The sequence below is a fragment of the Xenopus laevis genome, chromosome 4S, assembly GCF_017654675.1.
Source record: "Xenopus laevis strain J_2021 chromosome 4S, Xenopus_laevis_v10.1, whole genome shotgun sequence".
Taxonomy (NCBI): Eukaryota; Metazoa; Chordata; class Amphibia; order Anura; family Pipidae; genus Xenopus; species Xenopus laevis.
The window spans coordinates 16775570-16800512 of NC_054378.1; the positions used below are offsets into that span (position 1 = coordinate 16775570).

The 24943-nt window shown below is 44.1% G+C and overlaps 1 long non-coding RNA gene across 1 annotated transcript; it reads right to left on the reverse strand.

The window, feature by feature from the left end:
* Positions 1 to 667: 667 nt before the first annotated feature.
* LOC121393189 lies at positions 668 to 17414 on the reverse strand. The gene is made up of 4 exons (XR_005960822.1): positions 17160 to 17414; positions 15573 to 15619; positions 8161 to 8189; positions 668 to 1026 (listed from the first exon to the last, which is right to left on the reverse strand). It is a non-coding gene; the product is annotated as an uncharacterized LOC121393189 (long non-coding RNA).
* Between the last annotated feature and the right edge of the window lie 7529 nt (positions 17415 to 24943).

Here is a 24943-nt window from a genome sequence, read left to right on the forward strand (position 1 = left end):
CTCCCACATTCTACAAAACAGGGATCTCTCCTATTGTGTTGTACCAAAAAGGCTTCCGTCCATCTATACTATGCCACTTCTACATGCTACAAAGCAGGATCCTGGACTGGTTCAGTATAGGTAAGTACAATGCACCCTAAAACGTATATGCCATTTGCACTTGTGCTGCATTGTTGTGCCAAGTACAGTTTCATGATTTAGCAAGGTCAGTCATGGGGGAATCCTATACTTAATGCCTACTGTGACTTATATACAGGGCTTCAACTTTGTATTACACCTATAAGTGCACAAAACAGCTCCTAGTAAAGAGTATGATGGCCATACTCTATCTTAATGCTGTGACTGCAGCAGGCACAACTTTCACTCAAGTGCACGCTATTCACTATGTGTTTGCACCTTTAGCATTAGCCTCACAGATTTGCAGTGGGGACAATTGTGGGAAAGCACCATGAATTGAGAATAAGAAATAGGGTAATTTAAGGCAGTTTTATGCACTTTACATTGAGCCTTTAATGTCAACCCCAGCACATTCACAGTAAACAGTTGTAGGCAGAGTACAGAGCAAGGCCTCACTCATTTTACCATACATGCCTTTCATACAGGCAGTGCCACATTGGATACTATGATACCGAATACTTTATATTAACCGTATATATCATCCTAAAACTGAGTCTGGCTCAGATCCCACACATCACAATACAAGTCAGTGATGGGCATCTAACACGTGTGCCTTTTAACTATACTCAGATCCAAATCACAAATGTCTTGGAAGAAAAGACAATAGATTAATATTGTGAATTTTGAATTTAGGCTAACGGCTGAGTTTTTAAAGAAATCCCGGTGACCCCAGGGAGGAGGACGTGATCAATTAATCTGGTCCAGTACTTACTGTGTGTTACTGTTTTTTTTTTCTTACTGTTTTTGTACAACCTGTACGTTCTTCCTTGGGGTAGAAAGAATCCACTGTCTTGTCCTCTGTCCTGTCGGATCTGGGAAGGAGGAAAAGGGAGAAGGATTGTCTTTATCCTGCAATGACAAGAATAGAAATCATGTATCTTTCTGATATTGGGGAAGAGTGGTACATATGGGGTGCTGCACATATTAATATACCCATGAAGCCCAAGTGGTAACCATCCCTACAACATGACACATGGAAAAAGAAATATATCAAAGTCCCAAACTAGGCTATATATATATATATATATATATATATATATATATATATATATATATATATATATATATATATATATATAATTTCTCACTGTCATATTGACTATTTGAATGTGAGCATCCATCACCATTGTCAGTAACATTAACGAAGGCATGGCAGTGGTTTAATTAAGGAAAAACAACAACCACAAGGGGTTAATACAAATCTGCCCTTTAAAGACAACCAGCATGAAAGGGGTTAAGAGTCCAAGGGGTGAGAATGATAACTTCCTCCAACATCTTGCCTCATGGATGTTCATTACAAGGAACATCTGAACAGGGAGATAGGAAGCCAGGGAGGATATCCCTACCCCTCAATCCCAAATTCTAAACAAGCAACTGGGGGTACAGACAAGTTAAGCTTCACCAAAGGGAGCCTATGGGGTCTACAGAAAAACAAAGAGTTAACACATGAGCAGCTAAGCTACATTCCAAGGCATTTCCCTACGTACATGGGCAGCAAAGATAAACACAATGGCAGTTTATACATAAATCTACACAGAGTGTGTGTTAGTGTGTGTGTGTGGGGGGGGGGTTACCATGTGCCAGTACAATCCCCCCACCTACAGGTATAGGTTAACCTATAATATCAGTCAATAGTCAGACCTAACTTTGCTTGGAAACCCCACACATGTCTCTAGATTCCACATGCTGAGATACAAAACATGAACAATGTTGCCATATAAAACATTATAGCCCCCTATTAAGGCACCTGCCTGCTTCCTATTAATTCAAATGACTTATCAATTGCATCTGTTTCATGGCACACTGTCTAGTTTATTTAATCTGCCTCCAAAGTCAGCTGCAACTTTGCCTCCAACTCATTTCACTTACAAAACAAACAAGGGGTCCCACCCCCCCCCCCAAAAAAAACGATTTTGGAATATAATCCATTAACAAGGAACCCACCAAACCAAGGACATTCCAAAAAGGAAAGAAAACGCAGGATCTTCCTTTATGGTTCTATATATACACTAAATGACTAACAAACACATCAGGCTCCTTTATAAGTAGAGGTTTATATATTTTAAAAAAACATATTTCTCTGTGTTTAGTAAAACTATCCCCACACCTGGGTGCCCTCAACCTCGCCCTTCATGCAAAGCTCAAGCCTTGGCACAACACAGCTAGGAAGAAAAAAAAAACATCGTCATCTCAGTTTGGGGAATCCCTGGTGCCACTTTAAAACACTTCGGGGTGGGTAGAACGTTCCAAAATGAGCACAGAGAGTCCGGATAAAGGGTTAACAAGAGGGTCCGGTAGAAAGGAAAGAGGAATTTGGGTAGTGGAAGTGACCTTTTTCTGTCTGAGAGAAATTCCCTGCGAAACTCAATGCACAACTTATAGAGAAGATGGGGCGGATAAAGCCGGGCGTATTTTTGCTTCCCGGGTGGGAGTTGGCTTATAAATTAGGAAGTGTTTTACTCTTTTCATGGGTGTAATTATTTCCCCCCGGATATTTTTGTTTTTTTAAAAACCCATTCTCATCTCAAGAGCACAGATCTTGAATCCTTTGTCTAGCGGATGGCAGAGGATAGGCATAAAAAACAGCTGGCACATTCCAATGGTTCTCTATCTGGGGGGCAAACGTGTATTAAATGAAACCTGCTTCCCCCCCAGCTCATAGCCTGGGTGGCTGCTTCCCTCCCAATAGATTGTGGCTACTTATTACCCCCCATCTTTACAGCACACAAAGCACATGTTCTCTCTTCTCGGGAAACTCCCTTCATTAACTTAGCAATTAAGGGATAGGGAGTTGGAGGGGGGTTAATTATTAACTTTATTAGTAATAGGAGAATTGGGTATATTATATTTCTGTCTGGGGGGCATAGCTCACTCTATAGAATGAAGGCAAGGGGGGCATTCTTTTATTTGAACTGTGTAATGCCACTTCATTATATTGCCAGGCTCCCTTTTTATTCAGTAGACTGGGGTGTCCATACATTTAGTTGGGGGTAACTGAATACCAAATAACAATGGGGGGTATCCTTTATTGCTTTAATTACTGAAGCACAATGCATTCAGCTGGCTCCACACTAGGACTCACGTTCTCGACAATACCCTCACCTATTTGTTAATGGTAATAGTTGGGGGGGGGGGTCCCTAACTTTCTCGTCTTTGGGAACAGCCTGATCAACCTTCTATTCTGCCTGTTCGCTTGGCAGATTCGCGCGATGCGATAACCCGAATATCTAGTCTCAAAGCTGCCGAGGGGTAAAGGGGGGCAGTAACGTTAGGACCAACTTTATTGATAAAAAAGGGGGCGCGGCGCGCAGGGGACTGGTTTATACCCCAACACCCCCAAAGAGTAAGAAAAAGTTGTAAGAAGTGAAGGTGTCAGACAAGTAGCCTGCGGATTGTTTCACTTAAATTTGGGGGGTGGTTATGGGGGGGGGCACAGTACTGTAGAAAACTTTAAGACCCCCCCCCCTCCATAATGCAAAAATGACTTTAACAAAAATATTTTATTTTTCCCATTTCCAATAGAATGAGTTCTATTTAACTCTTTACGGTGCGTGATGTGCGACTGAATCGCTTATTCCACTCGCGAAGAAGTCGTGAGACGCCGGCAGGCTTCTTGGACGGGTGCTGGTGCCTGAGATGGGGTGTAACACAGCCAGAGGTGGCCCGAAGGTCCAGTTTTTGAGGTTGTTTTTTTTTTCACTGATCAGGAGATCGCTGAAAGGTTTCTTCGTTGTCGCCGCCGACTGCGTCCTCCGCAAATGCTTTTTGGGGTAAGGGCTTCCCGGCTAGGTATTTATATACAGCAAGCCCAGACCGCAAAAAGATTTGAGAAGGACTAAAATCCAGCTCCCCAAGATTTCCGACTCTTGTCCACCGAGCCCCAAAAGCGAAAGCTCCTTCCTTTGCAACAATTCGTGTAGAAGAGCCGAGCGAGACGCGCTCACACACGCAAAGCAGCCGATCAGCACCACTGTCCGCGGACAGCTCCCCGCTCGCCCTTTTGTGCACAGAGCGGCGGCACAGAGAGAGTCGGGCGGAGAGACCAGCGCGGAGACAAGGCGCTGCGTAAAGAGGGAACTCTCCCCCTGAGCACTAAATAAATACAGCGCAGACAGGCTGCTCATTGGCTCGGGCTAAAATCGTCATCCACCAATCAGCGACACCTTCACATCCCATTTTCTTTTCGAAAGAGGTAGAGAGAGAGAGAAAGAGGGAGGGAGGGAGGAGGGGAATAAAAGCATTTTCTATTTCTAATTATTCAACCAACCCTCCACAAGGCAAGCTATCCCTTTCAAAAAGAGGGGTTTTGGGGGGATATAATCATTTCTTCATGAATGGATGTGGGGGGGGCAGGATTTTATGTAAAAAAAAAAAAAAGCCGATTGCACCCCGGTTCTAAACTAACAGCACCCCCCTTTTGTAAGGAGTAAACACACACACACACACACACATGCAAGAGCCCACGTGATTGCCAAGGAAACAGTGTATCAATAGGATCACGAATTGACACAGTTGGACACATTGTAGCACTACAGCCCAACTTAGAAACTAGAGCGAGAGAGAGAGTGAGTGAGAAAGAGAGAAAGAGAGTGAGTGAGAGAGAGAAAGATAGTGAGTGAGAGTGAGTGAGTGAGAGTGAGTGAGTGAGAGAGAGAGAGAGAGAGAAAGAGTGAGTGAGTGAGAGATAAAGAGAGAGTGAGTGAGTGAGAGTGAGTGAGTGAGAGAGAGAGAGAAAGAGAGAGTGAGTGAGTGAGAGAGAGAAAGAGAGTGAGTGAGTGAGAGAGAGAGAGAGAGAGAGAGAGAGAAAGAGAGAGAGAGAGAGCACTTCCTAGCCGATTCCCCTTTAATGCCAGTAAGTGTAACGTTCTATCTACGCCCAGGACAGACAGACACACATAAAGTTCAAAAGAGGTTTTCTGTTGGATTCCCCACCCTGGTGTTGTGGGACTACAACTCCCAGCATGCTCATACGTTGAAGAATGCTGGGAGTTGTAGTCCTGGAACATCTGGGGACCCAGAGGGTCTTAGACACATGTATGTCTTGCTAATCTCTAGTGCTGGGTGCAATGCAGCAAGTCCTGGACAGTTTTTTAACATCTTTTAGACAATCAACACGTGTAATTGTATAATATAGTATCCACCTCTCTCTCTTCATCCCTCTATCCATCAATCTATCCCTCTATTCATCCTTTCTATAAACACACTCCCCCCTCCACGAGTTCCCGTGTGCACAGACTCAAGGACAGAAACACCTACTTACTGTTCTGTTGCGAGTCGGTCTTCCAGCACTTTGGACAACTCCCGACTTTAGGCGCCACACAAATAAGGCTAAAGCCAAAACATCCCTGGCTCCAGGTAGGTATATAAGTTACTGTACTGTGTGGGAGGGTCACGATCTTCTATATTTCTTAACCCCCTCCTCTGCCTTCTCCAACTTGTTGAGGGCTATGCAGAAAATTTGGGAGATATAGTGCTATACCGATTGTGGCGCACCCCCCCCACTCCCCTCCCTTTGGATCTATTTTTTCTGTCGTTCTTCGTTTCTTCTCATTGGGTGATCTATGACATCCCAGTCCAGTTGCCCCTCTCCCCCCACCCCTCCCAATTCATTCACATCTCATTGGGCTCTCTGCGATCCCCTTGCTTCAGACCCCCCACTTGCTGCCTCCCATTGGGTGCTCTTTTCATGTAGGGGACGTATCTAGTAAGTCACGATTCCTGCTCACTTTGGATGAACTGTGCCTGGGCTAGTGACGCAGGCAAGTCACATTACTCACTTGTACAGTCACGACTTGGAAATCCGTGCTGTTTCCACCAAAATTACCGCCGCCACCATTCAATTATTTAATAGGATCCCGGGCAGGGGGACTCGTGCCTGTCTGTGCGTCTGTCTGAAGGTTGTCTGTAAGATTGGCGACCGTTCTCTTAACCCGTTGGTTGCAGGAGATGGGGGGGATCTTGTTTTGTTGCCTAGCTATGCTTTGATGGACCCTCCTGCAGCCAAGGAGGAGTTGATGGTTTAGGAGAAGACTGGGCATGACTGCTCTACACTACACTTGCTCTAATTGCTACAATTTAGCGCTGTCTCTATTTATCTGTAGGTTACTCATCTTGACCCTCCTGGGGGGAAGGACCTGGTCCTAGAGATGTACTGGGCGACCATTCACTGCACGTGTTGTTTCTGTTTTAAAAATGGGACCCGTCAATACGAGCACGCAGCTTGGAATTTCAGCAATGTACATTGTGACATCAGTAAGTGTTTTGTTGCAGAAAATTCCTAAGCCACCGTGCGTTATCCCTCTCAGTGTTTTCCCTGAGCCCACACCCTGTCTGCACTAGAAGGGAGAAGCTTCTGCTCTCTGGTATTGGGGTTGGCTTGGTACACACTCTTTGCAAACAATCAGACCCCCCTCAACTGGGCTAACATTAACCCCTTCCACTGCACGGACTCTCCGCATTTTGCTGTCGATCACATTTCTCCCCAGCTCCCACCACTTGAAGCATCGACAGTTGCAACAGTGAGTGTCACGCTTGTGCTGCTCTGGCAATGAATGGGGTTAATCGCACATGCTGAGGTTCCATCTGATCACTGATAATCTATCTCCAGTATAATTGCAGGTGGTATCACAGAGGATTCTCTCTGATGTATCTGCTATTATGATCCATAATTCTATAGCTTGTTACCTGTTTATCAGACATGGCACCTTCCCTCCAAAAAAAATCACCCCTAGCTGACTTTCATTCTATACAGATTCCTCTCTGGGAAACACAGAGAGAGAGAAACACACACGCATCTTCAGGGAGCTGATGTACTTAAAGGGGAAGAAAAAAGATGTGGGAGGAGAAGAGGTCTAAATAAAGCAACCTACAGACTCCCCCCCTCTATTGCAAGCATAAGTCATTCAAATACAGGGCGGGAATGGAAGACTTTGTACAGGGCTAGAGAGGCAGCAGCACTATACTATCATTTAAAAAAAAAAAAAAATGGGCACTGCTGAGAAATCCCATCAACAATTCCATACAATTACTGGTGCTAGACAGGAGAAAGGAAAGGATGGGAATTACTCACACGTTGTATCAGGGAAACCTGGTGTTTCCCTTTCAAAGAAGAGCTTGTCTTCATCAACAGTAAGGGACACATGTTCTTTTTGGAATGTTCTCAGCTCCAAGATGACACCCCCAATGCCATAAATCAGCCTCATACATTTAGGATAGAAAGTTGCAGCCAGGCAAGTTTCAGCACCCTGCCTGCTGGACAGCTCCCTATTCAGCCCCGCAGTGAAAAGCAGAAGGCAATGGGGGCCATTTATAAAGTTTACGCAGCGTGTATTTATTCGCAAATGGTTGTATTGCCCATATTTTTCCTGAACGCTAATATATTGCACTGCTTTAATTAATTAAATAAAAAAAAATTAAATTTGCGAAAAATTAAATTTTCGCAAATGGCTCGTAAATGAGACGGGTGTTTGCGGAAGTGCGCCCACTGTGCGTGAAAATAGCGTTGACAGTAACTTAAATTCGCAATTTGTGAAACTGTTTTGCAAATATTTTCCAAACTTGTGGCGTAATTCAAACACAGAGTGTGCACATAAATATTCAGCTTGATAAATGTAACCATATATTCACTGTGAGAACCAATCTGCCCTGCGTGAAGTTTATAAATGAGCCCCAATGAGTCTTGCCCGACACCTCTCTTTCTCCTTCTTTGTAACGGATCAGGATTCTTATGTAGCAGCCAAATTCTGAAATTCCTCAGAAAAAAAATCAGGAGATTCCACAGCACCGACAGGCAGAGGGAGAGATCTGCAGCTTCTATTGATTCAGATAGTCTGTGCTGGGTGATCCCCTGAAATTCCCCCTCTCTTTTCCATTCTGTGCATGCATGGCTCCCCCTTATCCAATAACAAACATAAGCCCCCCCCAAAATGCACACATTAAAAAGGTTTTTTTTTTTTTTACAGCAAACACAATTCCATTACTTACCGTGTCTGTGAAGGCTTGAGAAAAACAGACTGACAGTGAGGAGAGAGACAGAGAGGATGAGAAAGAGAGAGGGAAAGAGAGAGAGAGAGAGAAAGGGAGAAAAGCAGTGAGAGGAATTAAAGGGAAAGAAAGAGAGACGGAGGGAAAAAAAACAGTTATTTTTTGGCAGGTAGAATTACTAAAAAAAAAAAGGCAGATTTAGCTGGTGCCCAGTGTGTTGCACTCAGCGCTGACTATTTATATGAATGCAACTCTCAGTCTATTTCTGGCAGCACAATCAAACCCCTGATGCTATTTTTAGCCTGCAAGGGGGGGGGGGTCTTCACACACACTCACTCTGACACAAAGGCAAGCGACGGCCAAAAACATCCAACCTGCTCCTGACTCCTGCACCATTTTCATGCAGCTCTACCATGGCAGCTGGAAATCTATGTGTTTATTAAGAGGGACCAGAAATTGGACTCTCTGTCTCTCACACACACACACACATACACAAGAGCTGGAAGCACACCTACACACAGGGATATTTACAAGCATACCCATAATAACACCGCACAGTGGCTTCCTCTCTGTATCCCCCTCTCTGCCTATTGCAGACATAGGAAATCCACAACACTTGTGCCATGGACTAAAAGCTCAAATCCCTACAATGTGCTGGTCGGTGCACAACTGCATTGGGAGCTTCATTTATTTATTTATTATTATTTTATATTTTGAGCTCAGAGATTCTAAAAACAGAACGCCTATTCTGGTGGGTGAGGCGAGGTATTTTGGGAGGGGATATCCCAGTGATCCACTACACAAGGGATGCAGGATGGGAGGAGGGTATAATCAGTGCAGATTGCAGGCTGCTCGCATCCAACCTGCTTTTCCCTGGTAGCTGCGTCAGCTCTCAGCTACTAACGTCACGATTAGAGTCTCCTCTTCAGAGGATCTGGTGGTAGAGAAAGCTCTGCAGCTTTAAAGCACAAAATGGCTCTGACATGAGGAGAGAGCCCTGTCTTTTGGAGCCTAGGGATGTGTGAGCATATAACACAGGCACATACACACTATTGCCTTGGTTAGTTGGCAGTTAAGGACTCCCAAAGCCATGACAAACACAAAGGGTAATGGGTAGAACTTGGTATCAGCCAATAAAAATGCCCTATGAGCAGCCTGGTCTCCAGGGGGTGAAGCAGTGGTTCTGCCTCCCTGCTTTTTGTACCCACGCACTCCACTTGGTCTCCCACGGAATCAGAACAGCAAATGATCTCAGACTGTAAGCACAAATAGAGAACCCCCCCCCCTTCTAGGAACACACATTCCCAATAGGTGCACACACACACACATAATAACAAAGAACATTTCAGGAAAGAAGATTCTGATTTAGAGTGAATTAGAGAATGAATAATGGGGCTTCGTCCTGTTTTATTCCCTGTACCCCCTTGATGGTTGTCATGTAATTACACTACAGACCAGTTGCATTGCAGTTGACCCAAGGCAATTAGGCATTAGACATTAATCTGGAGATTTGCTCATTACACTTGCCAATTAAATGGCAGCTCTTTTGTTTAACTACATCCTGAGCACCTCATTTCTTTCCAAAATACCATGGGAGAATTTGGGGAATGCAGCTCCTCAGTTGCAAGTCTCCTCTATAATCTATACGGCAGGAATGGACTTTAGTCGCCCAGATTTTGTTGGACCGTTAATGACCCAACGCTCTGCTCAGTGGTGACCTTGATGACAGTCCAGTCTAGGGGATCAAGTAGATGGCCAATTGGTGCAACTAGATAGTAGTTGGAGGCCTGTAAGTTATAGCCAGGTGTATTGAAACAGTAAAGATTCATTATTGATAACTAATTTATAGCTGTCATGTGAACTCACTGCAACTTTCTGATTCTGCAATATTGGCAGGTGACGTGACTGGGACAGCTGAATAAAATGGTATCCGGCACTTCTGCCTACTGTGTTGCAGGAAAGTTCATGCACGAACCAGTCCATTTAGGCCTCTTACACCATGAGACCACATGCATATTAGTGTTTGATCTATTAAGACAAGACAATTTAGATGCAATGGTCAGTGACATCATGTGAATTCGTAAGGCTTTCATGTTGTTGAATGGAACATTGGTATACAATTCTATGTATCGGGATGTTCCTTGTGTTACTGGTGTTGGGCACAGTAATTGATGTATGACTCATTTTAGTGAGGGAAAGGGAGGGACATATTGTGTGCATAGTATAGTATATTTTGCTCATACAGGTATAGGCTCCATTATCTGGAAGCCTGTTATCCGGAAAGCACTGAATTACAGAAAGGCCATCTCCCACAGACTCCATTCTATCCAAATAATCCAATATTTAAAAAATGATTTCCTTTTTCTCTGCAAACAGTACATTGTACTTGATTGAAACTAAAATATAATTAATCCTTATTGGAAGCAAAACCAGCCTATTGGGTTTATTTAATGTGTACATGGTTTTCTCGTAGAGGATGAAGATTCAAATTACAGATCCATTTCCGGAAACCCCGAGGTCCTCGAGCATTCTGGATAACAAGTCCCATACCTGTAGTAGATACTAATCTGAAAGATTCGTGCCTCTTTGTGCTGTAGGTCAACAAACACCTTCATGGCTTTAAAATACAGTCCCCCCATGCACACATGCACCTTCTGTCTCTCTCTCTCTGTCTTTCTAGCTCTCTTATTCACTAACGTTGTCTCTTTCTCTCTTTCATTTTATTAGCTCAGTTAATTATTATCAACTTGCTGCTGCAGACGATTAATTTTTCAATGCCAATAAACTGAAATCAATGTAGGAATGGCTTCCTCTGCAGCTGTTTACTTTCTAATAATGTAAGGGCTTGTTGACTGGGGAATCCCAAAATATGGCTGGTCAACTATGAATGCATTTGTCCACCTCCTAAATTATGCTTATGCTCAGTAGGGATCAGATAGAATCTCTGTCACTGTGACAGAATGCTCTGTTATTCAGATAGCTAGAATCTCAGCTGCCATAAAGCAGGACTGGACTGCTGCTTACAATGTGGATCAGTGCAGTAGTGATGTGCGGGCTGGGCAGATACCCGAGGGACCCTTGGGTTTACCCGCGGGTCGTTCGGGTTCAGGCCGACCTCGCACTCCTCTTGGCAGGTTGAGCTCTACTCCTGCTCTCCCCGCCCGCCACCTTCAAATGCTGGAATCTGAGTTCCGGCTTTATAGCTGCGTGCCTGATCACCCCGCCCCTTTTGTGACATCATCGGCAGGGCGGGTTGGCGTGGGTCTATAAAAGGAACCCGGAAGTCAGATGCAGGCCCTGACTGAAGGAGGGCAGATTAAGGTTGGGTGCGGGTCAGGAAAAACCCAACCTGCACATCACTACTGTGTAGCCACTGGGACAGAATGCTCTGTTATAAAGATAGCTAGAATATCCGCCATAAAGCAGGGCAGGACTGCTGCTTACAATGGGGATCAGATAGGATCTGTGCAGCCACTGGGACAGAATGCTGTGTTATACAGATAGCTAGAATCTCAGCTGCCATAAAGCATTGCCCTAGTATCTAACTGTTTGTAGTTGTCTTATTGAGTTAGGAAAAGATTCAGCCAAAACATTTGTATTGAATAAAAACATTCTGTTTCAATATTATAGGGTACATAATCTCTGGTTTGCCATAAAATTGATGTGCGCATCACTATTCACTATATAACATGTTTGAAGGCCATATAGTAATAATGCATTTTTACAGAGGTTAATGGAGGCCACATTTGCCCCAAGGGCATGTAGTTAGACAGCCCTGCTCAGACACACTAAGGCTTTGCTTACAGGATCTGTCCAAGGTTCTGAAGAGCAAAGGCAACATGCACCCTTAATATTGACAAGTAGTGGATCTGTCCAAGGTGATGAAAAGCCATGGCAACATGCACTCTAAATATAGACTAGTAGTGGTTCTGTCCAAGGTGCTGAGAAGCCAAGGCTACATGCACCCTAAATATTGACTAGTAATTGATCTGTCCAAGGTGCTGAAAATCCATGGCAACATGCACCCTAAATATTGACTAGTAGTGGATCTGACCAATGTGCGGAAAAGCCATGGCAACATGCACCTTAAATATTGACTAGTAGTGGTTCTGTCTGAGGTGCTGAGAAGCCAAGGCAACATGTTCCCTAAATATTGACTAGTAGTGGACCTGTCCAAGGTGCTGAAAAGCCATGGCAACATGCACCCTAAATATTGACTAGTAGTGGATCTGTCCAAGGTGCAGAAAAGCCACGGCAAAATGCACCCTAAATATTGACTAGTAGTGGGTCTATTCAAGGTTCTGAAGAGCAAGGGCAACATACACCCTAAATATTGACTAGTAGTGGATCTGTCCAAGGTGCAGAAAAGCCACGGCAAAATGCACCCTAAATATTGACTAGTAGTGGGTCTGTTCAAGGTTCTGAAGAGCAAAGGCAACATGCATCCTACATATTGACTAGTAGTGAATCTGTCTGAGGTTCAGAGAAGCCAAGGCAACATGCACCCTAAATATTGCCTAGTAGTAGATCTCACCGAGGTTCTGAAAAGCCAAGGAAACATGCACTCTAAATATTGCCTAGTAGTGGATCTGTCCGAGTTGCTGAAAAGCCAAGGCAAAGTGCACCCTAAATATTGACTAGTAGTGAATCTGTCCAAGGTTCCGAAGAGCTTCTGATGAAGTTGCAGGGAGCCACGAAACGTGTCAAGCAGGCAGCCTAAGTGTGTGTTTTGCTGCTGTACTTATGGAGATTTGAAATGAATCTTTGAATATATCTTGACTTTTTAAAGATTTTTAACAACTGGCCTCCTCGGTGCTCTGTTCTTTGAATCTATTTCCGAAGAGCAAAGGCAACATGCACCCTAAATATTAACTGGTAGTGGATCTGTCCAAGGTTCTAAAAAAGCCAAAGCAACATGCACCCTAAATATTGACTAGTAGTGAATCTGTCCAAGGATCCGAAGAGCAAAGGCAACATGCACCCTAAATATTGACTAGTAGTGGATCTGTCAAAGGTTCTGAAAAGCCAAAGCAACATGCACTCTAAATATAGACTAGTAGTGGATCTGTCCAAAGTTCTAAAAAGCAAAGGCAACATGCACCCTAAATATTGACTAGTAGTGGATCTGTCCAAAGTTCTAAAAAGCAAAGGCAACATGCACCCTAAATATTGACTAGTTGTGGATATGTCCAAGGTTCTGAAAAGCCAAAGCAACATGCACCCTAAATATTGACTAGTAGTGGATTTGTCCAAAGTTCTAAAGAGCAAAGGCAACATGCACCATAAATATTGACTAGTAGTGGATCTGTCCAAGGTGCTGAAAAGCCATGGCAACTTGCACCCTAAATATTGACTAGTAGTGGATCTGTCCTAGGCTCTGAAAAGCCAAAGCAACATGTACCCTAAATATTGACTAGTAGTGGATCTGTCCAAGGTTCTGAAAAGCCAAAGCAACATGCACCCTAAATATTGTCTAGTAGTGGATCTGTCCAAAGTTCTAAAAAGCAAAGGCAACATGCACCCTAAATATTGACTAGTAGTGGATATGTCCAAGGTTCTGAAAAGCCAAAGCAACATGCACTCTAAATATTGACTAGTAGTGAATCTGTCCAAGGTTCTGAAAAGCCAAAGCAACATGCACCCTAAATATTGACTAGTAGTGAATCTGTCCAAGGTTCCGCAGAGCAAAGGCAACATACACCCTAAATATTAACTAGTAGTGGATCTGTCCAAGGTTCTGAAAAGCCAAGGCAACATGCACCCTAAATATTGACTAGTAGTGGATCCGTACAAGAATCTGAAGAGCAAAACATTCAACATGACTAGAAATAGGGATGTTTTATCTGTTTCAACAGTTGAGAGGTAGCTAGAAGGCTGCAGTTGGGCTAACCAGCACCAGAAAAAGCTAACAATTGTTACACTGTCTGATATGTCCATATCTATATATGTTGTTCCCAAATGGACCACTTCTATGCTGGAGCCCCAGGGAAATGTCATTCCTTGCCTAAATGCACACTGCATTCTTTATAGAAAATCTTCATTTAGGGGGGGGGGGGGTAAATGGTAAAGTTCTGCCAAACTTTATAGAGAATGTTCTGCTGAGCTTAAAAAATATAGCAAAGCAGATTCACCCCATAACCTTACAGTGGGCAATGTCTTCTCTTCACATGCTTCCACTTCTTTCTCTACTTGTGCCTTGGCTGATTGTAGCCAAAGCGCTGCATTTCTGGTTCATGTAAACACAGGGCATTTCCCAAATGCTGAGGTTTTCTTTTGGAGATTATGCTTGTGCATATACTATCACTTTACTTTCTGGTCCATTGTTGAGTCAAATGGGTTTTCCTTTGCCTACCTGACCAGTCTACAAGCATTTCTTCTTAGAGATTCTTCTTGGGCCCTCCATACAGGAACCCTTTCCCCCATCTTCCAGATGCTCAGTTCTCTCCTTAGAGAAGCCCAGCGAGTGTAAGCTCCACACCCGAGAGGGTCACATCATTTATTAACTTCACCAGACTTGGCAAAACATGTCATTTAACCCGGAGGGTGGCCAAACGACTGCATGTTGCTCATTAGTTTACATTTGTTTTCTGCCTCTCTCTGCTTTGCTCTCTGGTTGCTATGATTATATACCTGGGCAACCGAAATAAACCCCTGAGACTAGAATTTCATTTTTTATATCTATTTTGTTATTTTAGTTATCGTTTGATTCTGAAACTCTTGTAGACAACTTCCAGCATGCCAGCCTGTGGGGGTTGTAGTAGGGGGGCAGGGGCTTGTCCCCTGATGCAGCAGCCCCCAGTCCAATGCTGTATATGAGCCTTCCTGCCTCTTCTGATGAATGACGAGCAACTGCACCTTATTGACGTTGAGGAACCCTGAAGATAACTCCAACCCTACATTGGTGGCAGCTCTTGGGGTTCCCACAAAGGGTTTCATATTTAGGTGCATCACAATGCAAATCAGATGCAAAGCACCATTCTTTGGCCTGAAAGCAACGCCACCCCACTCGGAAAACACAAGGATTATGGGAAAAAACCTGCATTATGGGTAAATCACATGGCGTTGGTTTATAGGATATATATATATATAGATATATAAAAGATAGGGGGCTCTATCCTCCCTTAACTGTCAGGGTCCCTTTATTTTTAACCACAAGCATTGTGATGGGCGTCTATTAGCTGGACAGATCTATGTAATGTATGAAGAGCCATCCTGCCCAACAGACCATCACTGGAGGGGTTAAATAGTTCTGCTGTGCAAATACTGACACCTTCTGGGCAAGTGAAGAAGCGCAGAAGGAAATTCCTGCTGGTGATCAAACTGTGAGCCAAAAATAATAAATGTGAGTCCCCCCCCCACCCTTGAAACTGTAAAAGCACAAAATAATGAGCTGTCCTGAAACAACCTCTTACCTTGGCCAGGGTGATATAAATAAGGCTCTATGCACCAACAGACTAACCTAGGGAGAAGACAAAGTAAAAGAGAGAGAATGATGCATTGTATCCTAGGGAAAATGTACATTCCTAGCGCTAGAATGTGGGGATCTCCATGCTAACTGCAGTATAGTCTCACAGTCTCTCGTCTGGCTGCAATGCTTTCAAAGGAGCTTAGGATGCTGGGAATTGTAGTTCAAAAACCACAGGCTTGTCCACACTCATTTATGAAAGACAGGTCTGATTGCACTCATCTGGTCTGTTAACGTTCTCCCAACAGTAAAGGTGGATGTAGGCGCCCAAGTCAAAGCCTGGGTTTGTCTATACCCAGACAGCCTTTAAAGGAGATATTGACCTTATGTATAATGCCAAAAATTTACCTTTTTTGGTATGTCTCTCTCTCATGTGCAATGTAAGTTGCTATCTGGTTGCTAAGCTTAATGACCATGGCAACCGGGCTACTCCTGCCAACTCCCCTTCGACCACCATAGGACTCATGGCAGCATGACTATGGGGGGGGGCCTTGATGGAAAAATTATAATTATAGCCAGCCCCTTGCATCAATTTGCTTTCTGGTTGCCATGAACCCTTGCCATAGCAACTTCATCTTTAGGGAGATGCAAATAGAAATGCAAGTCATAAAGCACACAGATAAATTAACAACCATTGCAAAGTTAAATTCTTCCATCTGCAACTTAGTAACGGGTAATTGAAAGGCCAGTTTCCCCCTCTAACACAGAGAACACAGATACAATGCTGGGGTTACTATGCAGAGGAACTTATACCCTTCTATTTGCCCACTATCTGCATTTTGCCTTCATTGTTCATCTATCTCTTTTTATTGCTTTATTTTCCTTGTGTGACACTTTGCTACAGACAAGAGAAAACCCCACAAGCTTTTGAAGCGGTTGGCTGAGGTAAGACACTGCCCCCTGGAGGGCACATGCTGCAAGTGCAAGAGAGGAAAGGAGCAGCAGCCATATTTTTCCTGTCTAAGCTACAGTTTCTTAAAGGGGAAGTGCACAGGACACCTGTTGATAAATCATGCTGCCTCAGTTTAAAATGAACATCTCAAGCAAAGGAAACTGCAGCGTGTTTCCTTGAAAATAAGAAAAGGAGCCATGAAAACAGACCAAGAAGAGTGAAGTGCAAGCAGAAAGCCTCCATTCCCAGCTCCAAACCCAGATACTGAGGATCTCTGTCTTGACTGCATAAACCCTGGACACCAGGGACCCCCATCCTCTACCCCTGAATTCTCCACTGGGTGTGTAATTCCCAGTGTAAGCCCACTGGGTTGGAACTTTACATTTCAGGTGTGGACAGAATGGAGACTGGAAGGAATGATATGGAGAGCATTAACCCATTGTGGTGATCCCCTCCTCTTCCCATAAAATAAGCATGCTAGAAGGGATGGAAAGGGGGTTGGGGTTCCCCACCCTCCCCACCATGCACACCTTGTGAATGAGATGTAGAGACCGGCACATCATGTACTGGGATTGTCATGGGGAGAAGTTTGCAGCCAGGACAGCAGAAGACACACAACACACACATCTGTGGGATTCCTACCTTGCTGCACTTAGTCACACTTCGTCCTTGTCGCTTCTCGCTGCCCTTTCTCTTGGCAGAATGGGGTGGAGGAGAGAGAGGGGCTTTAACTGAGGGCGGGGTTTAAGGGGTGCACATGAGGGACAGAGGCAGAGAGGGGGGAGGTAGGGGGTACGCCTGGACCACTCTAAGGGACTAAAGTGTAGGTTGAAATGCAACCTGCTCCTGCTGTATTAAGGGGGCTGGGAACTCGCTGTGTCTGTTGTCTGGTAGACTAGGAAGGAGGGGAGAAAAAAGAGAGGGAGAGAAGAGAAAGAGTGAGAGAAGGGGGGGCTGTAAACAGAGGGAGAAAGGGAGGGGAGGAGAGAGAGAGAGTTAAAGAGTGGGAGATAAAGAAAGGAGAGGGAGGAAAACTAAGAGGTGAAGTGAGGGGAGCGCAGAGGGGAGATAAAAATGAGAGGTAAAGAGAGGAGAAAGAGATGAAGGAGAGAAGGTACATGAGAGATGGGGAGATACAAGTGATGAAAGGGGAGAGAGGGACACATGAGAGGGGAGAGACAGAGTAAGAAAAGACAATCAGACATCGACAGGGGAATAAATAAACTAGGGGTGGGAGCCATTTGGGACCCCCATTCACAGAGATTGCAACTAAATGACAGTGTGCCGGCTTTGGCTCTGATCAGAGGGGATCTATAAATAGCTCCTTCCGAGCAGCGTTTCTGCCACCCACGTAATCTACGCGCACAACTGTGCCTAGCGCTTTGTACAAGGTGCGAAGAAGGAGACTCATGGTTTGCGCGCACTGCGGTGCCACCAGCCAACGTGTAACTCTCGCTGCCTATTGGCTGAATACTAGGGAGAGAGTCAGCTTCACTTTGGGTTGGGGGTACCATTGGGCCAAGGGTTCTCTCTGCTCAGAGTTAGGTTATGGCTTGGGTTCTGTTGGTCTTCTTTGGCTTTAAGCATTTTTTTTCTGTCTACCCTAGTGAATTACCTTTATAGTATTGTTTCATTTTATTTCAGCTGAAGTTCAAGTTATCCTTTACTTTTAATCAGTGCTGATGGGTGGGTGCTCACCCCTCAATGGGGCTTATTTATAAACACTGAGCAAATTTGCCCCTGGGCAGTAACCCATAGCAACCAATCAGTGATTAACTTTTTTTTAGCCAGCTGCAGGTTGAACACTGAAAGCAATCATCTGATTGGTTTGCCAAGGGTTACTGCCCATGTGCAAATTTGCCCAGTGTTTATAAATTACCCCCAATGTATTTTGAAAACTACAATTCTCCCTCCTCTTTGCTCCCATGCAATCCCCCCAGCCTGCACCCATTCCTTCCTGCATGCCCTATCCGGTGCCACCCAAAGACACCAGCATGAGGGTGGGCATGCAAGTACAGTAAGTGGGCAGGGAGAAAGGTCTTTGCAGTTAATGTAATGTGTTGGGGCCCCCATATTTTAGCAGGGATCTTAGCTGCATGACCTTACACCACTGGTGCTCACTCTTTTGAAGTCTAAGATCCTTTTTCCTCTTATACAATCATTTTCCCACCACTAATCTAAAGGGCTCATTTAAAAAACAGTAGCCACCAAACCGGGTGCAGAAAGACCACACATACTTGTGTCCATTACAAGTCCCACATGTCCCACGGTGCTGTCTCTTACTAAACTCAGTTTTTCTTTTGAACCCCAATAGACTGTTGACCCTCATTTACTTTTACTGCAACCCAGGATCCTTCACAATTGGTTCCATAGTCACCATTCAACTCCCAGTCTCAGTCTAGGGAACTGCTTGCAGCTAAGGGCCCAGATGCTAAGTTTGGGGATCACTCTGTAGCAATATTTTTCTTTTGTTTCTCAGAAACGTTGCCCACTTGAGGTTGCTCATTCTTTTTTTCCAAGTTCCCAAAGCATATTCTCTTCTTTAGGTCTCCAATTAAACCGCTAATCGACGCATTCATTTGTTTCTTTTGCTACCATGATTTAGTTGGTAAACATTTTCTTGACATGGGATCAATTTGAATAAATGGATGGGTCGCCACATTTGATCAGCCCAAATTTCCACGTTCTTCAAATCTACACCTCAAATGTTTGCCAGCCACTTGGAGGAAGCAAGGCCTGGCCTACAGACAGATTTTGTAACAAGGCTTATGTTTAACAAGGTTGCTGTAAGTACAGAACATACATAAATACATAGTTGGGAACCAATACTCTTGTCTACTTTTTCATTTTGACTTTTCACCGATTCTCTCTCTTTAGTCTCCACCTCTTTTATGTCATGGATCCCACATTATGAGGCTCACCATTATTGCACCTTGTATTGTAATGAGTCAGGTTGCCTTGATAGGTTTTCCAAGTCAGACACAACGGATCAACTTGATATGTCTTTATTTCTGAAGTTGAATAACTCTCATGTCACACATCTGTTTCCCATCCTCAGATAAAGTCATGGGATCTTCTATTTTTTTATTCTCTAGCTCATTCTCATCTAATTATCTCTGCTCTACATTAGACACTCTCATGCCCACTTACACTTTATTTCTCATATTCTCTAGCCTTCCATTCAGTTCTCTTGGTCAGTGTTTATTCTTAGCTCCACTAGCATCTAATTCTCTTTACACCAAGTACCCACTGGTAGAATTCTTACCTCTCCTTCTGTCGTCTCAGCTTTGATATTTCTCTTTCTCTTAGTTTCTAACTCCTTTACTACCATCTCTCCTTCTGGCTTCCTCTTTGTCGTCTGTGTCTCTTCTTATTTTTCACTCTGCAAATATCAATAATCCCCTTCATCCTCCCTGGGACCCTAATCAGCCATAAAGACATTCTCTTTCTATCTTCCTTGTCCTCTCCTATCAGAATTAACCTCAAATTGCATCTCCATTTTTATGTTCCCCCTTCTGGTTCTCCCTTTTCTTACCACTGTCTTAGTCCTCCTCTTCAGATTTACAGATTTTGCATTCCATGTAGCAAGCTTAACTTGGCCACACAAGGAAACTCACACAAAGGCTACCTAGATCTGGTCCCTCTACCCAATGGGCAAACAATTTCAGGTACTTTATGGTGAGCCACATGATGTCCAGCTCTGGTCCCCAATCCTCATCTCATATCAGGGAATTGAAACATGAATATAAACTGTTTACTGAACACTAAACAGATATGCTGCATTGTTCTACTAGTTTGGTAAATTCTTTCTGCACTGAATTGTGGGAAAATAAAGTCATTGTGGTGCACCATTTCTGTCTCTGCATCACATTCATCCTCATCGGTCTCCACCTGGCACTTTCTATGGCAAAGTATCTGTCAGTCTCTCTGGTTGGTCTCTCTACAGACACCCTTGTTCCAACTTGTCTTCTTCTGCTCAATAATTGAATCCAATGGTAAAGTAGTGCTTTTTTATGTTCCCTTCCATCTTTTCTCGGCCAGCTTCTTGCAGTGGGTACAAATTCTCTCTCTACTCCATTGTTTGTTTCTTTGCTAAACTCATTGTGCCATTCTCTCTGGATACCCTGCATTCTCCTGAACTCTTACTCCCTTTGTCTTGCCATTTCAAGTTCACTAAACCTTGGAATGTTATGGTGGCCATGGTATAGATTGATTTCGACCTTCAGGGTCTCTGAACTAAAATGAGTGGGACTGGGAAGAAGGTGGGAGTAGAACTTTCCATAAATGTTCTCACCAGAGTTTGCATTTATTGAAGCTTCTTATGGGGGGTCATATTGTATTTCATATGTAAAGGACCCAGTACATGATTGGCTTTTGTGACTCTGTGGTTACAATAATATACACACACACACACACACACACACACACACACACACACACACAAAGTGTAACCTTTCTTTTTCTCAGTCTTATCCTGACTATTCTCTCTTTCTATATCTGTGGTGTCACATCTCTCTCCCTTTGCTTTGTATGTGTCTTGAGCTGTCTCAAGTCTCTCTCTTTTGCTATACTATACTATTTCTTATTTTCATTTAGTCTCATTTATTCTATTGTCTCCTTTCCCTTCTTTCTTCCTTTCTCTCCCTCTCCATCTCAGGCTATCTCTCTCTCTCTCTTTTCACGCTTACAGTCTCTTTCTCTCCCTGGCTCTGTCTCTTTCTCTCTCTCTCCTCCACCAGTGTGCTATTGACCTGCATTGACGTCATTGCATCATTAGGTCTCCCTTAGAAACACTGACTTTCAAAAATAGTATCAAATTAATTCAGCTGGCAGAACGAAACTCCGGACTGGATCAGCCCCCCAGGATCGGCTTCTGCACAGATCTGCGCTTTTATGGCTGGAGACAGACACCCCTTGCACTGTACAGAAAAAGCAGTGATTGGAAATGAAGAGAAGACAATGCAGCCCCAGGCAGACATAGTCTCCCGAGCCTCTTGCCCCCTCATCTCTCTTCTCCTCTCCCTCTATCACCGCCATCCCCTCTCTCTCTTTCTGCCTTGGTTTCTCTCCTCCACTCCCCTCCCTCCGCTGTCTCTCTCTCCCCCTCTTCTCTCCTGGTCTAAAAATAACATCTGCTTTAGTTGACTGCGGATTTTTTTGTGTTGCATTTTCTGTTTTTGGCTGCATGATATATTGGGAGAGAGCTCAGGAGATTAGAGTTAGATATTGATCAAGCAATAGCTCTCGGGCCAAGTCGTGGATGCATTTAAATGAGTGAATGCACCTTTTTTTCCCTTTGTATTTAGAGAAGGATCCTGGAATAAAATGAGTTGGGTCATTTAAGGTAAACAATCCTTAAGCCTAATAGTGTCCTCATTATTTCAGGGGGTTTGGGGCTGCACCCCCCCATCCTAGACTCCCTTCCCTCCACTGGTGATTCAAGGGCTGATCCCTCTGTACCCCAAGGCAGTGAAGGAGTTAAGTGCCACACATCAGCAAGGTTTTATCAACTTCTCATTTAATGTGTAACCCCCCCCCCCGTCCTCCCATCTGTATCACTGCTCCTCCATTGACAGAAACACAAAGCAAATCCATTAATAATTTGCACAGTCTCACATTCATAAGCATGAGCTCGGGTGTAAAATGCGTCGGGCAGGGGGTAGAAAGCTGCAGTGTGGGTGCGGGGACAGAACATGGGGGGGGCACGGAGCTGTCGCTTAAGACCACGTTTTATTTCTGGGAGAGGTGAAAGCTCTGTTCTATTTATAGAAAGGAGAAAGTGTCCCACCTTCCTAATGAAGTCAGACTGGCAGGCAATGCGGGAACGTACAGGACAAGAACAGAACAAAGGATTCTGGGAAGTCACGAACAAACTGGCTCTGGGATGAGTTTAATCCTAATAATAAAAAAATTGGGGGACAAATGTGTTCTTGTTGGTTTAGGAATAGCCAGTTTTATTGCCAGTGACACTGACACTTTATACGTCCAACCATCCTGCTGCCAGGAGGATTGTGGGAGTTGTAGTTACTTGAACCCATTATGAGTTTAAGGGAGTTTCCCAGTATCACTGTTGTTTACCTCTGCAGGGGGTTCACAATGAACCCCAGTTTGATCAGGGGATTGAAGTAGTAGGAAGACAATACACAGTCTGAGCTCCCGAATGAGCCTTCCCTTTTAACAGCTTTAAGGGAAGGGGGGTGCCTACAATATTGCTGCCTTGTCCCATGATACCTTGCCATATTCAGGTAGGAATCTTCTAGTTAAAGCCATGAGGCTGAATCCAGTGATATTCTTGTAGCTTGGGATGTTAATGAGTGGAAATTTATAACCATGAAGCAAACCCTTCCCTTGATCAACAATACGGAGTCCGGCTTTCCTGCAGTTGGTGCTTCCCACAGCTGAAAGGACTGGTTTCAGCACCATGGAGAGCGACCAACCAAGTACAAAGAACTGATTGTTCTACCCCCACACTTTTCAATGGCACATTATCAGCACATTGCCCTACACCCCAACCCATTAGGCCCCCCAATAATGTACATGGGGGCATATTACCACCTACCCTTAAAGGGTATATAAACTTCAGATTTTTCCAAATGAAAAAGCAAATTTTCACTTGTTTTAAAGTAGCGATGCACTGAAACCACTTTTTTGGAATCTGCCGAACCCCTGAACCCGAATACGAACCGAATCCGAATCCTAATTTGCATATGAAAATCAGTGAGGGGGAGGGAAAAAAGTTTACTTTCTTGTTTTGCATATGAAAATCAGTGAGGGGGAGGGAAAAAAGTTTACTTTCTTGTTTTGTGACAAAAAGTCACATGATTTTAAGGATTCGGATTCGGTTTGGCCAGGCACAAGGATTCGGCCGACTCCGAATCCTGCTGAAAATGGCCGAATCCTGGCCGAATACCGAACCGGTATCGCTGCATCCCAGTTATTTCTAAATGTACTGCACTGCTGGTTCTGACCCTGGAAGCAACTAAGCAGATCTCAGCCCAATGGCTTTCTCCTTTAGGTCTTCTGGCTACTGCTACATTGGTTCAAAAGTCAGATACCCTTCATTTATTGAACAATTATTTCCAGGACACCCAGACAGTCTGTGACTGACTACAGGAGCTGGGAAAAGGGGATTCTGGGAGTTGCAGTCAAACAACAGCAGACTTTACAGCCATAATATGTCTATCATATCATATACACATTCTGTCCCACATTTACAGCTGTTACAGTCTATTTCCTTGGGATTATTTTACCTTTCTATACACGCCAACACCAGGGCCACCATTGGGGGGTGACTGCGACTGAGGGAGATGTAAAATGCTACAATTCATGGTTATGAAAGTGGGTGGGTTGGAAAGTAGGGTTCGGGGGGACCAAGGGAGAATTGTGATATAATGGATCAGGGTGAGTCAGGGGTGTTGCCCCATTTTTTTTCATTAGGGCCCAATTCTATTTGTTGCCAAGCCTTCCCTTCCAAGGGGACCAATGGGAGAACAACTGGGGCCTCCTGGGAGGAAAGCTCATTTGTATGGGGCCCCATGATTCCTGATGCTGACCCTGCTTATCTCACCTTTACAGCCCTAGCTCCTTACACCATCCTGCCTTACTACATTCATTATATACCATATAATTCGCCATAACTGACTTCATATTAGATATCTAGTGCCCATTCATCCCTGTCTGTCCGCTATTCCCTATACACACCCCTATATACTCCCTATACAATTCCCTATACTTCGTGAATTCACGTGTCCCTGTTTCCTTCTGTTCCACAGATAGAGCAGCACCCGCAGGATTTCTGAATGGATTCCGACCCAGGAACATCTCCCCGGTGAACTACTTTCTGTTGACATCTACAGTTTATTTTTAACAAGCCGAACGTGGGGCTAAAAATATCGGTGCAAACGAGCGCCTGCTGTCGCCAGCAGGACGGGCCCATGGAAAAACAAACATAGGAAACTACATTGAAAGACACCAACTCAAACAATGGGCGCCCTTCTGCCCAACAATAACAGGGAGGGTTTCTGCGGGGGGCTGAATGGAGACAGAGGTGTGAGCTTGTTGTACATTCATGTTTGACTCCATATCAGCACAATGCAAACAACACCAACTTGCTTGTAAATATTATGGTTCCCTGCTGCCCTTTGGGAGATAGAGGCTCATCCCTAGGGTTACAGGGGTGGGATCATCATTACTGGCAGAGCGATGTGTCCCCGGAAGGCTCAGGGCTTTTACAAATCAGCTCAGCTCCACCCGGGAGATAAGCGACTGCTTTATTTGCCTTTAAAACAAATATTTTGAAGTTAAATTTAAACTTTAATAATGTTCTGTGTTGTTGTGGTTTTTTTTTTGTTATAGGTTATATTGAGTTGGAACAAGAGCAAAACAGTGGAAAGTTTCATTGAATGAGAAGGTAAATATCCCCGGCC